The sequence below is a fragment of the Ailuropoda melanoleuca genome, chromosome 1 (assembly GCF_002007445.2).
Source record: "Ailuropoda melanoleuca isolate Jingjing chromosome 1, ASM200744v2, whole genome shotgun sequence".
NCBI lineage: Eukaryota > Metazoa > Chordata > Mammalia > Carnivora > Ursidae > Ailuropoda > Ailuropoda melanoleuca.
The window spans coordinates 7,370,455-7,381,454 of NC_048218.1; positions in this window are offsets into that span (position 1 = coordinate 7,370,455).

Below are 11,000 nucleotides of genomic sequence, written 5' to 3' on the forward strand. Positions count from 1 at the left end.
AGGTGAGAAAAGCCCTTTGACAGGTAAAACTCCCACAAAAAATATTTGAACACATTAATAACAACAAAATTCTCAGGGCACGGACTAAGTTGATCAAAGGACATTTAAGAGCCTCTGTCTTCATGGGTGAGCAAATTAATTAGGCATACGTAAATCAGAGCAGTCACGTGAGTGTACAAGCACCCATACGTTCCCTCGGTGCATCTTTCTGGGAACCTGTGTCAAATCAGGTCCACAGACCTTGTGGTCTGCTGGAGCCCACAAGAGCAGTTTCTGTGCTCAGCAGGTCTAGAGACATAAAAGTTGTACAGGTCCCAAATCCCTTACCTGAGATTCTTGGGTGCTCTGTAATTCAGAATGTTGCAGATTTCTGGAAGACCCTGGCGCAGACCTTCTATTTATGGCAGTCCAGTGAAGTCTGCAGCAGCACCCTGTAATCAAGCACATTAGCATTTCCATAGCAAAACACAAATATTCATGCTAAGTGAGATAAATGAAGCTATATGTAGCCCGAGTGCAGGTCAAGGATTTGCCACCAAACGAGCTTGCTGCGATGTTATGGAATGCTTCCTTTAAAACACAGAGCTTTCAAAAAAAATAATAATAAAATCCAGAGCTTTCTGGACTTGAGAATTATGAGTAAGGGGTGGTGGATTGTGGAAACAAGCTGTTTCCAGAAAGGCTTGAAACTACTGGAGACAATGCATGTGATGCAGCAGAGTGGGGACCACAGGACCTCAGCTGCTCAGGCTCTCAGCCTCAGGCTCTGCATAACATTCACACACGACACAGGTGTGACCGACCAAGGCAAAGAAACATCTGTGATCGTGATCACCAGGAGGACCTTCGGTTTGCTCAGAATTGAACTGGAGAGAATGGGGGGGTGCGGCCGCAGGATCTGGGGAGAAGATCAGGACCTGCTCAGGAGGGAGGCAGGTGGAGAGCAGCGGCAGATTTCAATCTGGGAGACGACTAGAAGCCAGTTTTTGTGCAGTTTTGCTTTAGAGTTTGCAATTTCAGACCTTTCCTGCCTCCCCACAAAACCATCTGCCAACTCTCCATATCTCATTCATCTGTGACAGCGTTGGATTTAACTCGGGGATGTATTGAACTGCTGAGATCCGCTTCAGGGTGAGTGTGAGCCAAGGTCAGAGTCGTCCAGCCAACACCCAGGACACACCCACCCACCACCTGCACCCCACATCAGTGACCGCAGTCTACAACTCAGTCTGACATTCACGACAGGAGCCCCTGGCTGCAGGCATGGTTTGCAAATATCCTTGGGAATGGGAGGGTGTGGTCTTGCTTCCCAGTGTAAGGATATCTAAATGAGTTTATCAACAACCAAGCACAGGAAGCTAGGCGTGTGGTTCAAGTGAGAGGCTAGTAACAGCAGTTACTGTGTAGCAGCTTCTGGGCACTTTACAAAGATTAACCCGCTAGTCCTCACAACAGTCCTGTGAGGTGGACACTGTTATACTTCCATTTTACAGATGACAAAACTGAGGGGTAGAGAGGTTGAAAGACTTGGAGAAGTGGGTGCTGGGATTTACACTCTGGCACCCATGTTAGTAACAAATACACTAAAAGTGGTTCAAACACCTCCATTCGTGCACTTTCCACCCCAAAGCTTCTGCTGGGCTTGCTGCCTGCACACTGATGGGTGATGGAGATAAAAGCTTATGAAAGACTAGTGGATTTTCAAAAATATTCAACAAAGAAAACAGTCCAATTAATGTCTTCCGCCTCTTCTCAGCAGACCCAAAAGTATGACATCCAAGTGATTTGGGATGGTCTCCATTTGCCAGTCTTACGAATCTAACCTCAGGAGAGTCCCTGAGTCCCTCTTCAGCACAAGCCTGGCTGCCTTTGCCACTCCCTGGACCTTCCTTCAAACCCCACAGCCTTCACAGAATCTGCTCACAGTAGCAAAGGTGCTCCAGACCAAGCTCCTTGCAGAGATGCCAACGCACAGTCCCCATCCTGAGCTCCCTAAGCAACCAGACACTGGGTGCTATGAGTGATCGCAAGCTGAACTGGCCAGGCATGTCTAATTGGACCCTTTGGGGTTGATTTTGCAGCACCAATATTTGTAGTTGAGGATTTCCCCCACACGCACACACATACACACATGCATGCACAGACATAATCTCCCTTCCCAAGTATAACAGAGCAGGTCTCAAATTCTGCTTCTGGTACAGCCAAGGATCATCAAGCAGGGCCAAATAGCCTGCCACAACCTTATGCGTAAACGCCATGACAACCCAGCGACCTGTCTTTTTAGGCAATCAGAAGACACTGTATGAAAGTCTCTCCTGAGGCTGCATCTCGGCAGGATCCAGCTAAGCATACCAACGCCGGTGGGAACTCTGGGGCCCAAGACTGTTGGGGGGGTCAACTCTGGGCCCCAGGTCACAGCCAAGGGAGAACGGCCTACTTAAATCTAGTGAAAGCAGGGCAGTGTTCCTCGGCACTTCCTCCCAAGACAAGCCCTGTGACAGCCTGGAGCAGGGGTGGAAGCCGGGTTTGCCACCTGACCCAGCCTCTTTCAGGCCCTATGATTCCTGGTAGAGCATTTAAGCTCGCTGCAGCCTCAGTTTCCCTGATGGTAAAATGGGGATGCACTGCTTACCCTCCAGGCCACCACGAGGACACCATGAGATACCACACAGCATGGGAAACAGCACCTCCTGCAGAAGCTCGGGGTGAATATGAGTGACTCGGATTACCCAACATGCTCTAGTCCTTGCCTCGGGGAAGAGCTTCTTAACCTCAGCACGGCTGACTCTGGGGACCCAGTAATTCACTGCTGTGGGGGCTGCCCTGCATGTGGTAGGATGTCGAGCAGTGTCCCTGGCCTCTACCCTCTAGTTGTCTGTAACATCCTCCCTCCCAGCTACAACAACCAAACATGTCTCCAGACTTGGTAAGTGTCCCAGAGAAGGGGAAGGGAAATGCCCCCTGCTAATCCTTAAGAATCTCAAGGGACAGAAACCTCAGGTCCAAATGCAGTTGCAGACCTCCACTCCTGGGGAGCATGTGGTGCACAAGAGCGGAGAGCGGTGGGGAAGAAGGAAAACCTACCATCCCCAAGAAGTGGGACATTCGAGAGCAACTGGATTTGCTGAATGTGCAAAAGCGCTCATACTGCGCTTCCCTCCCTCAACTTGTAGGTTCATGGTGTTAAGCTTACACTGATACAGATTTCTGTCATTAATCTGTTATATCAAAGAGAAGGTAAACTATTTGTCTGTGAAAGGAACACATTGTGTTTACTATCACCTGTTCAAGACAATGGAAATGTACAGCTGTTGGCCTGGTGCTCAGGTGTGAAGCAGAGTGGACAGATCCAGAGGGGGCACAAAGGATCACCTTGGGAGAAAATGGGCCAGCATTCCCATCTGAAATCAAATCAACCTCTGTGTGAATACCATCCACTTTCTTTTTTTCTTTTTTTTTTTTTAAGATTTTATTTATTTGACAGAGAGACAGAGCACAAGCAGGGGGAGCAGCAGGCAAAGGGAGAGAGAGAAGCAGGCTCCCCGCTGAGCAGGGAGCCCTATGCAGGACTCAATCCCAGGACCCTGGGATCATGACCTGAGCCAAAAGCAGACGCTTAACCAACTGAGCCACCCAGGCATCCCTACCATCCACTTTTTAAAGCGACTGTTCTGGTCAGCCAGATAATGATAAAAGGGTATGCAAGAGAGAGGCAAGAAATAAAAGGGGGAAAGGGGCACCTGGGTGGTTCAGTCAGTTAAGCATCCACTCTTAGTTTCAGTTCAGGTCACGATCTCAGGGTCCTGGGATCCAGCCCTGCATCAGTCTCCGTGCGCAGCAGGGGGTCTGCTTGAGATTATCTCTCTCCTTCTCCTCTGCACCTCCCCACCCCCCCACACACACACTCTCTCTCACTCTAAAAATAAATAAATCTTTTTTTTTTTAAGAAATAAAAGGGGGAGAGCATGGGGCAATAAAGGAATACACCAGAAAGCAGTATTCAGAGTTTGTCATTTGGACAAAGATTTTTTTTTTTTAAGCAGTCAATGCCCCAGTGATCAGCTGCCATGCAGTGGGCAGCATGTCTGGCACCATGAAAAACACAAAAATGCATGAGGTCTGGATTCTGAATCAAGATGCCTGTTCAGACAACCACATGGGGCCCAAGGGACGATGCAACCAAATGCATCTGGGGACGATGCCACTGTGGAATACGAGCTGGATATTCAAGAACAGATATTCCAGTTAGTAAGTACCAGCATGAGCCAAGATATGAGGTCGGCTTGAGACAGAGCAAGCATCCCATGTCGGGGGCGGGGGCATAGAATGAACACGTGGAGAAGTTTTGAACATCAGTGTGCTGCTCGTTACTGAGCTCTTGTCCCTCAGGTTCCCAATGTACCTCCTGTCCTGGGCTTTGTGCTGCTGGGGCTGGAGGTCTGCAAACCACATTCCTGCTTTGCCAGCTGCTCCCTGTGCCGACAAAGGGGGCGCTGGAGGGAGACTGAAAGGCTGGAGGACGAGGCCAGGAAGGGCTGTTTCCTTTCTGCTTCCTGTTCCTGCCGGCCTCACCCCAACAGCCCTTCCTCATCCTGACAGAGGCTGATGTTGCTTTCCTTTGGACCCAGTTTGGGAGCTTTCAACCGGCATAACCAGCCTTATTATGCACCCCGTGAGAGACGCTAGCCCCGGCCTCAGGACCTCCTCCTTAGAGCCCTGAGGTTTACCTCCATGGGGCCCTCTGCCAATCTCCTAAAAGTTTTAATTCCAGTTTCTTTATTTTGTACCTCCAACTTAAGGGAAGAAGCACCTTCCTGCAGTTGTGTCCTCATAATATGGAATTTTTACCTTTCACTTGATCTTAGCCAAAAGGCTAAGAAGCAATTGAGTTTTTAACTTTCAATTACCTACTTTAATAAATAACACCTAGTTGACAGATCTTTATATTAAATTCTACTAAAATAGCTGCTTTGATTTCTGTTTCCTAGTTGGATCCTGACTAATAGAACCAAAAAGGGAAATTAAATCTCTATGTGATGAGAACTCTTATTCCACAAATTTAGAAGTACAAGAATATCCTTTCATTCTTTCACTTAAAACAAATCAAATCCTACCCCATGTGTGTTCAACCCATCAGGCTAGACATTATCAGGGCTCTGACTTTCAGCCCAGAGGCAAGTAAGGACCAAGGGAGGCTTACACAGCACCAGAACATTCATATGTGAGGACACTCTACGGTATGTACAACCTGGTCACTGAGATTCCTGCTGTCAACACACTAGCCTCATGGAAGCTCATGCTTTAGAATAAAGGCTAATCTGGTTAAAGAGTAAAGGCTACTCTAGATCTGAACCAACAAAGATTCCAAACAAGGACTGAAAAAATCTAGCCAAACTACAAGCCGATTAACCACTTGCCAGAATAATGATCTGCACTATTCAAAGGAAGACAACAAAATCCAGATACTCAACAATGTAATATTCACAATCACAAATCACAGCAAATTAAAACCACAATGAGGTACCACCATATACCCATTAGAATAGTAAAAGTGAAAAACCTGACAATACCAAGTGTTGTGACATTGTCAGAAACTGTAACTCTCATACATTGCTGTTAAAATGTAAAATGGTACAACCACTTGGAAAAGTTAGATGGTTTCTTGTGAAGTTGCATTTACACCTACTGTATGATCCAAATGTCCCATTTCTAGGTATTTTTCCAAACAGAATGAAAAAATGCTTACAAAAAGATTCATCTTCATATGTTCCTAGTAGACTTATTCATAATAGCCAAGAAATGGAAACAATTCAAATGTCCATCAATAGATGAATGGATAAACAAATTTTAGTGTATTTACCCAGAAAAAACTATTTCTGATACACAGAAGAAATTCACAAACATGCTGAGTGGAAGAAGTCGGGCACAGAAGAGCATCCTTAAGTTGACCCTTAAACAATGGAGGTTGGGGTGCCAACCCCCAACACGGTCGAAAATCCATGTATAACTTTTGAATCCCCCAAAACTTAATTACTAATAGCCTACTGTTGATCGGAGTCTTTACTGGTAACATAGTCAATTAACACATACTTTGTATTGTTATATGTATTATATAGCATATTCTTACAGTAAAGTAAGCTAGAGAAAAGAAACTTATTGAGAAAATACAGTACTGTACCCTGTGGATAAGCAGGAAAACCAGTTTTCCAGGTACCGCAATAGGCCAGCTGCCACAACGTAATGGGAATGGAAATCGCTAGAGTTTGGCAAACCAATGAATGTGAGAAGGAGCTCCAGAGACCACTTGGTCTTGAAAGCCCGGGTTCCTGGGTTCCTAAGAATGTTGGGGTGGGAGGAAGTCATTAACCAGAGAGACCCACTCAGAAGGACAGCCCAAATGTGGCAGAGAAGGGGAAGTATTTAGCCTGGAAAATTCTGAGCTCAAAGTGCCTACAGGACAACCAGGTGATGCCAAGCAGTGGCTGGGAATGTAAAACGCAGGAAGAACAACACATGTGGGTTTCTAAGTCTACTCGAATAAGCCTTGTTCTTTTATTCTAAGTGCCTCTGCACCTGCTGTTCCCTTTGCGTGAAACTTTCCTCCTCCTCCACATCTATCAAATCTACTTTGCCTAAAAGACCAGTTCAAATGGAACCATAAGAGCGGTCCTGGACTCCTGTAGGCAAAGTAAATAGCTTTGGCCCCCTCCCATCTTACTGTGCTAATTGGAGGTGAGTGGAAAGGCTGGACTAAGAAGGGCCTGAATTCGGGTCAGAGTGACCTGGATTTGAATCCCAACTGCCAATCATACCAGCGGTGTGATCGAGCCTCGATAATTCACAACGTCTTGAGTCTCGGAGTCCTCCTGGGTGAAATGGAGAGAACATCGAACTCATAAGGTCAAAAGACACTAACTGCGGTCGCTTGGCGGTGGAAGCGGTGACGTAGTCACTGTAATTGTTAAAGGACCTGTTTTCTCTCGCCCTCTAGACTGTGAGCCCCCCTGGGCAGGGTCCCTGTTTTCTCCGGGTCTCCGTGCTTGACGTACAAAGAGCTGGAGGAAGATGTAGACGAGGGACAGGGCTCATGGGAATCCTGAGCGGGTTCCGCTGTGAATTCACTCAGAAGTCACACCTGTGATTCGACAGACGCAGGAATGAGGCCAGCAGCAGCCTGCCCCCTTCTGCCAGAAAGGAGAGTAATAACATCTGCAAGTGTGAGTCACTGTAGAGGTTTCACTGCAGATGCACCTTGGGGAACCCGGAGGCGGAGCCGGGAGCGGGAGGGGTCTTGAGGGCCGACCCATGTTCCCCAGGGTGGAACGAGACTGAAAGGCGACTTGGGCACAGTTCGGATACTGCGGGGAAGAGAAGATGGCCTCTGCGAGGATTTCCCTGAGAGGGTGCCCTCGGGGCGGTGAGAACCCGCCTCAAGCACCACGACAGCGCAGACAACGAGGATATGACCCCGCGTGGCAGGCTTGCTTCCCTAGAGCACCTCTGGGGCCCTGGAGCCTTCTCCGGAAAGCCCCACTCCGGAGAACTACCCTGCATGTTGCCGGAGACCAAAAAACAGAGTTCTGCAGGACGCTAAGCTCAGCACAGCTAAGGTGTCCTGCGCCGGCCGGAGTCCCATCAACTCGGAGACCGACTGTGACGTGAACAGCGAGATGCCCTGGGCGACCCCACCCAAGTGCATGTGAGGACGCCTCTCCCCCAGCAGCGACACCTCCTCCTGAGAGGGAAGGCCCGCCCACGGAGCGTGGCCCGCGAGCCACTGGCCAATCCGTGTCGCGAGGCTAGGTCACGTGGTCGCTGGCCGGGCCAGGGTTTTCCGCCTTCCGCCGAAGGCGGCGAAAAGCTTCTGGCACCACGCCCTTGAAGATCTTCTCGCGAGAGCAGCCCGGACGGCTTGTCTTATGGTCGGGACGACGCCTCCTGGCGCCGCGCTCCGGAACAGGGAGCTGCGAAGCCCTGTGGCTCGGGTACGGAGTGCTGGAGGCGCCCGCCAGGACAGGACAGGGGCGTCGGAGGGAAGGGGCTGTAGCCGGCTTGGGCCTCCGCGCCAGGACAGCGGTGCTCGGCGGGGCTGCCGTGGCTTCTTGTCGCATCAGCCAGGCCCCGGAGACCCCGAGGCCCTGGATGTGCACTTCCCCGGGCCGGAAGCGGCGACCGGGTTAACAGGCGTCAGTGGGGGGCTCGGGTCCCGTGATTTCCCAACTTCTCAGAGTCTTTGTCACCACTCCACCCACTGAAAATGTGAGGCACGGGAGAATATTCCAGCCGGAAATCCGGGGTCGCCCTCATCTGAGAAGATGTGGTAGGAGCGCAGATCGAGTTTGCGCATCGCACGAGTGCTCAAGCTCCTCCCCAGAAGGGTTCACCTATGCTTCAACTACCCTGCAGGGCGCGCTTTGTCCTCCCCGTTTTAGAGATGAGGAAACAGGCTCTGACAGGTTTGTGGAACTTGCCCAGGGTTGCACAGAGCCAGGCATTGCATCTCAGTATCTCAAACCGGAACAGTCGCCACTGCTTCTGAATGACCAGCCTCAGGACCCTGAGGTCTGGGGGGAAAGACTTGGCTACATGCCCCTGTGCGCTGGTCAGGGAATGGGCTGCACACTTGATCCCCAGTCCCTGAGGTGCCAGCTGCTAAGCCTAACCTCAGGTGGCCAGCAGAAGACAGCCTGTCACCAGGACCCACCAGAGCCCCTTGCATGTTTCTGGCCTCCGTGCTGCCCCTGGTCCCAGCCTTCAAGCACCAGGGCCTTCCTGGCGTGGATCTGGAGGAAGGAGGAGGCACATGTGGACCCCAGCTGTAATGACAATGCCCTGGCCATGAAAGGGCTACTTCTTAACCACGGTGCTGCCAGGAGTGAAAAAATGGGCTTGCTCAGATACACTTCTCTGAGGGAATTCCTAAGGAGATATTAAATTGTCCCAATTTATATTCATTCATATCAAATGAACATTTGTCTCAGGCCCAACATGATTCCTTCGTGGACCAAACGAATCTATTTCAGCCACCTACAGGTGAGTCAGAGGCCGCCACCACCACCACCATTATTTATGTTCCCTGGAAATGCCTGAAATTCTACCATTAGCAATTCTGTAAGATGAAGAATCATGCTGTCTAGATTCACAGATAGACGAAATGTTTTAACCCCTGAATTTCTGATAGGAGAGGAGGCAAATTAAAGCACTGGGTTTCTAGGGAGAGGGAAGAGAGGACACAAACAAAGGGGAAGGGGCTTCCTTCCCAGGAGGGACTCTGGTTAGGGATCTAAGAGGGATCTCTCCACTTAGTGCAGATCCCTCAGGAAGCTGTAAGACCTTGTGTGTCCCACTCGCTTACTACTCCCCGAGCCTTAGAAGGGTGCTCTTCTGCCCTCTGTGAATCTGAGACCAGATGAACTTCTGAATGCTCACAGCCACCTGTGGCCACATTCTAGGGTTATGAATCCCAGCACTCTCTGCTAGCCAGACTTCCCTCTGAGCAGCAGAAATGGGAACCCTTTCTTTTTCCCATTCCAGGAAGCAAAGCAAAGTCATATTCAGAAAATAATGAGAAAGAGCCATTAAGTCAAAGGAAAAAGGAAAACAAGCCAATAAATCAGCTGTGTATGGCACTACAGAGAGATTAAGAACCCCAAGGTGACATAAGCATTAAACATTATTATTAATGTGGGGAAACTTGATTCTAGTTACAGTGTTCTTTCCCCTCCCAGGAAGCATGCACCTCTACATGAATTAGGAAAAGGCATCCCTTCCTCAAGATATGTTATTGCTGTCTGCCAGAAGAAAACCTAGGATGACCTTAATGAGTATCCCTGAAGTTGCTCAGTGCATGACATACACCACTGTACAGGGTGGCCTGGACTGCAAAGCACACTTGGATATCCTTCATGGGAGAGGGTCATACAGGCCACTGATCAGGCTGAGGCTCCCCAAGTGCCAAATACAGTTTATTTTGTGATCAGGAGCTAAGATAAAAGCCAGTGAGGTCTCACAGATGTCTGAGCAGCCCCAACATCTGTAGAGCTCAAAGATGTAGGGCTTCCTTTGGTGACCTCAGGGGCACTCACAATACATAGTCACACAGGGTTTGTGCACCCTGGCTTGTATGCAGCCGCTGCTTGCTATCACAGGACACTTAATATTGTAGGTACCGTAAGAGGACATAATTTATTAGGTTTGCTGTTTGCCGAAATAATCTCGGGCTCTTATTTGACGTTGATTTGGGTCAACTGGTCCAAATGCTATGTATTGTACTATAATTATGTTGCGTAGAATTATCTATTTTCAAAGGAGTAGTTTTTGAAACAGGAACAAGCCACATGGGGGTGATGGGGAGTGGTTATGGTTTTGTATGGCTTTTTACCCATCATCAGCCTTCTCATGAAACAAAAGTCTGACAAGAGTGCTTTATATTTTCTCAGATGATTAGCACAAATGACTACAGGAGTTTCAGAAAGTGCATTTCTTGATGGATCCTTCGAAGGAAAGGATTATTTTAAAAGCAATTTTTCTAACAGTGAACAAAGAAAAAAGATAAGGTCATATAAAATGAAGATAACGGGAAGGGGACTAACATCAGAGACAAGGTCTCCTAAAACCTCGTGACGGTGTTGTCCGTGTACTACAGCATATGCTGTATTTGGGTGTGCAGTGGAGTAAAAAGTAATTTTTTATTCAGCTCGCACTAGTCTGTTAGAGAACAGATTTCTTGTTTGAGAAAACAACTGTGTTATGCTGTATGGTAGATTAATATTTTCCAAAATTGACCACTGTAATATTTCTGGCCTCACATGTTCTTCCCAGATGTTGCCATACTCCCTTTAGGGGATGGTGTCTCTTTCCACCTCCCCATGAAACTCAAAGGGCCTTTGAGAATAGAACTTGATGTCTAGAATGCAGCAGAAGCAACGTGGCCAGCTCCCAAGGCCAGGCCACAAAGGTGGTGGGGGCTCCACTCAGTGTCCTCAGTGTTCTGGAGTTTG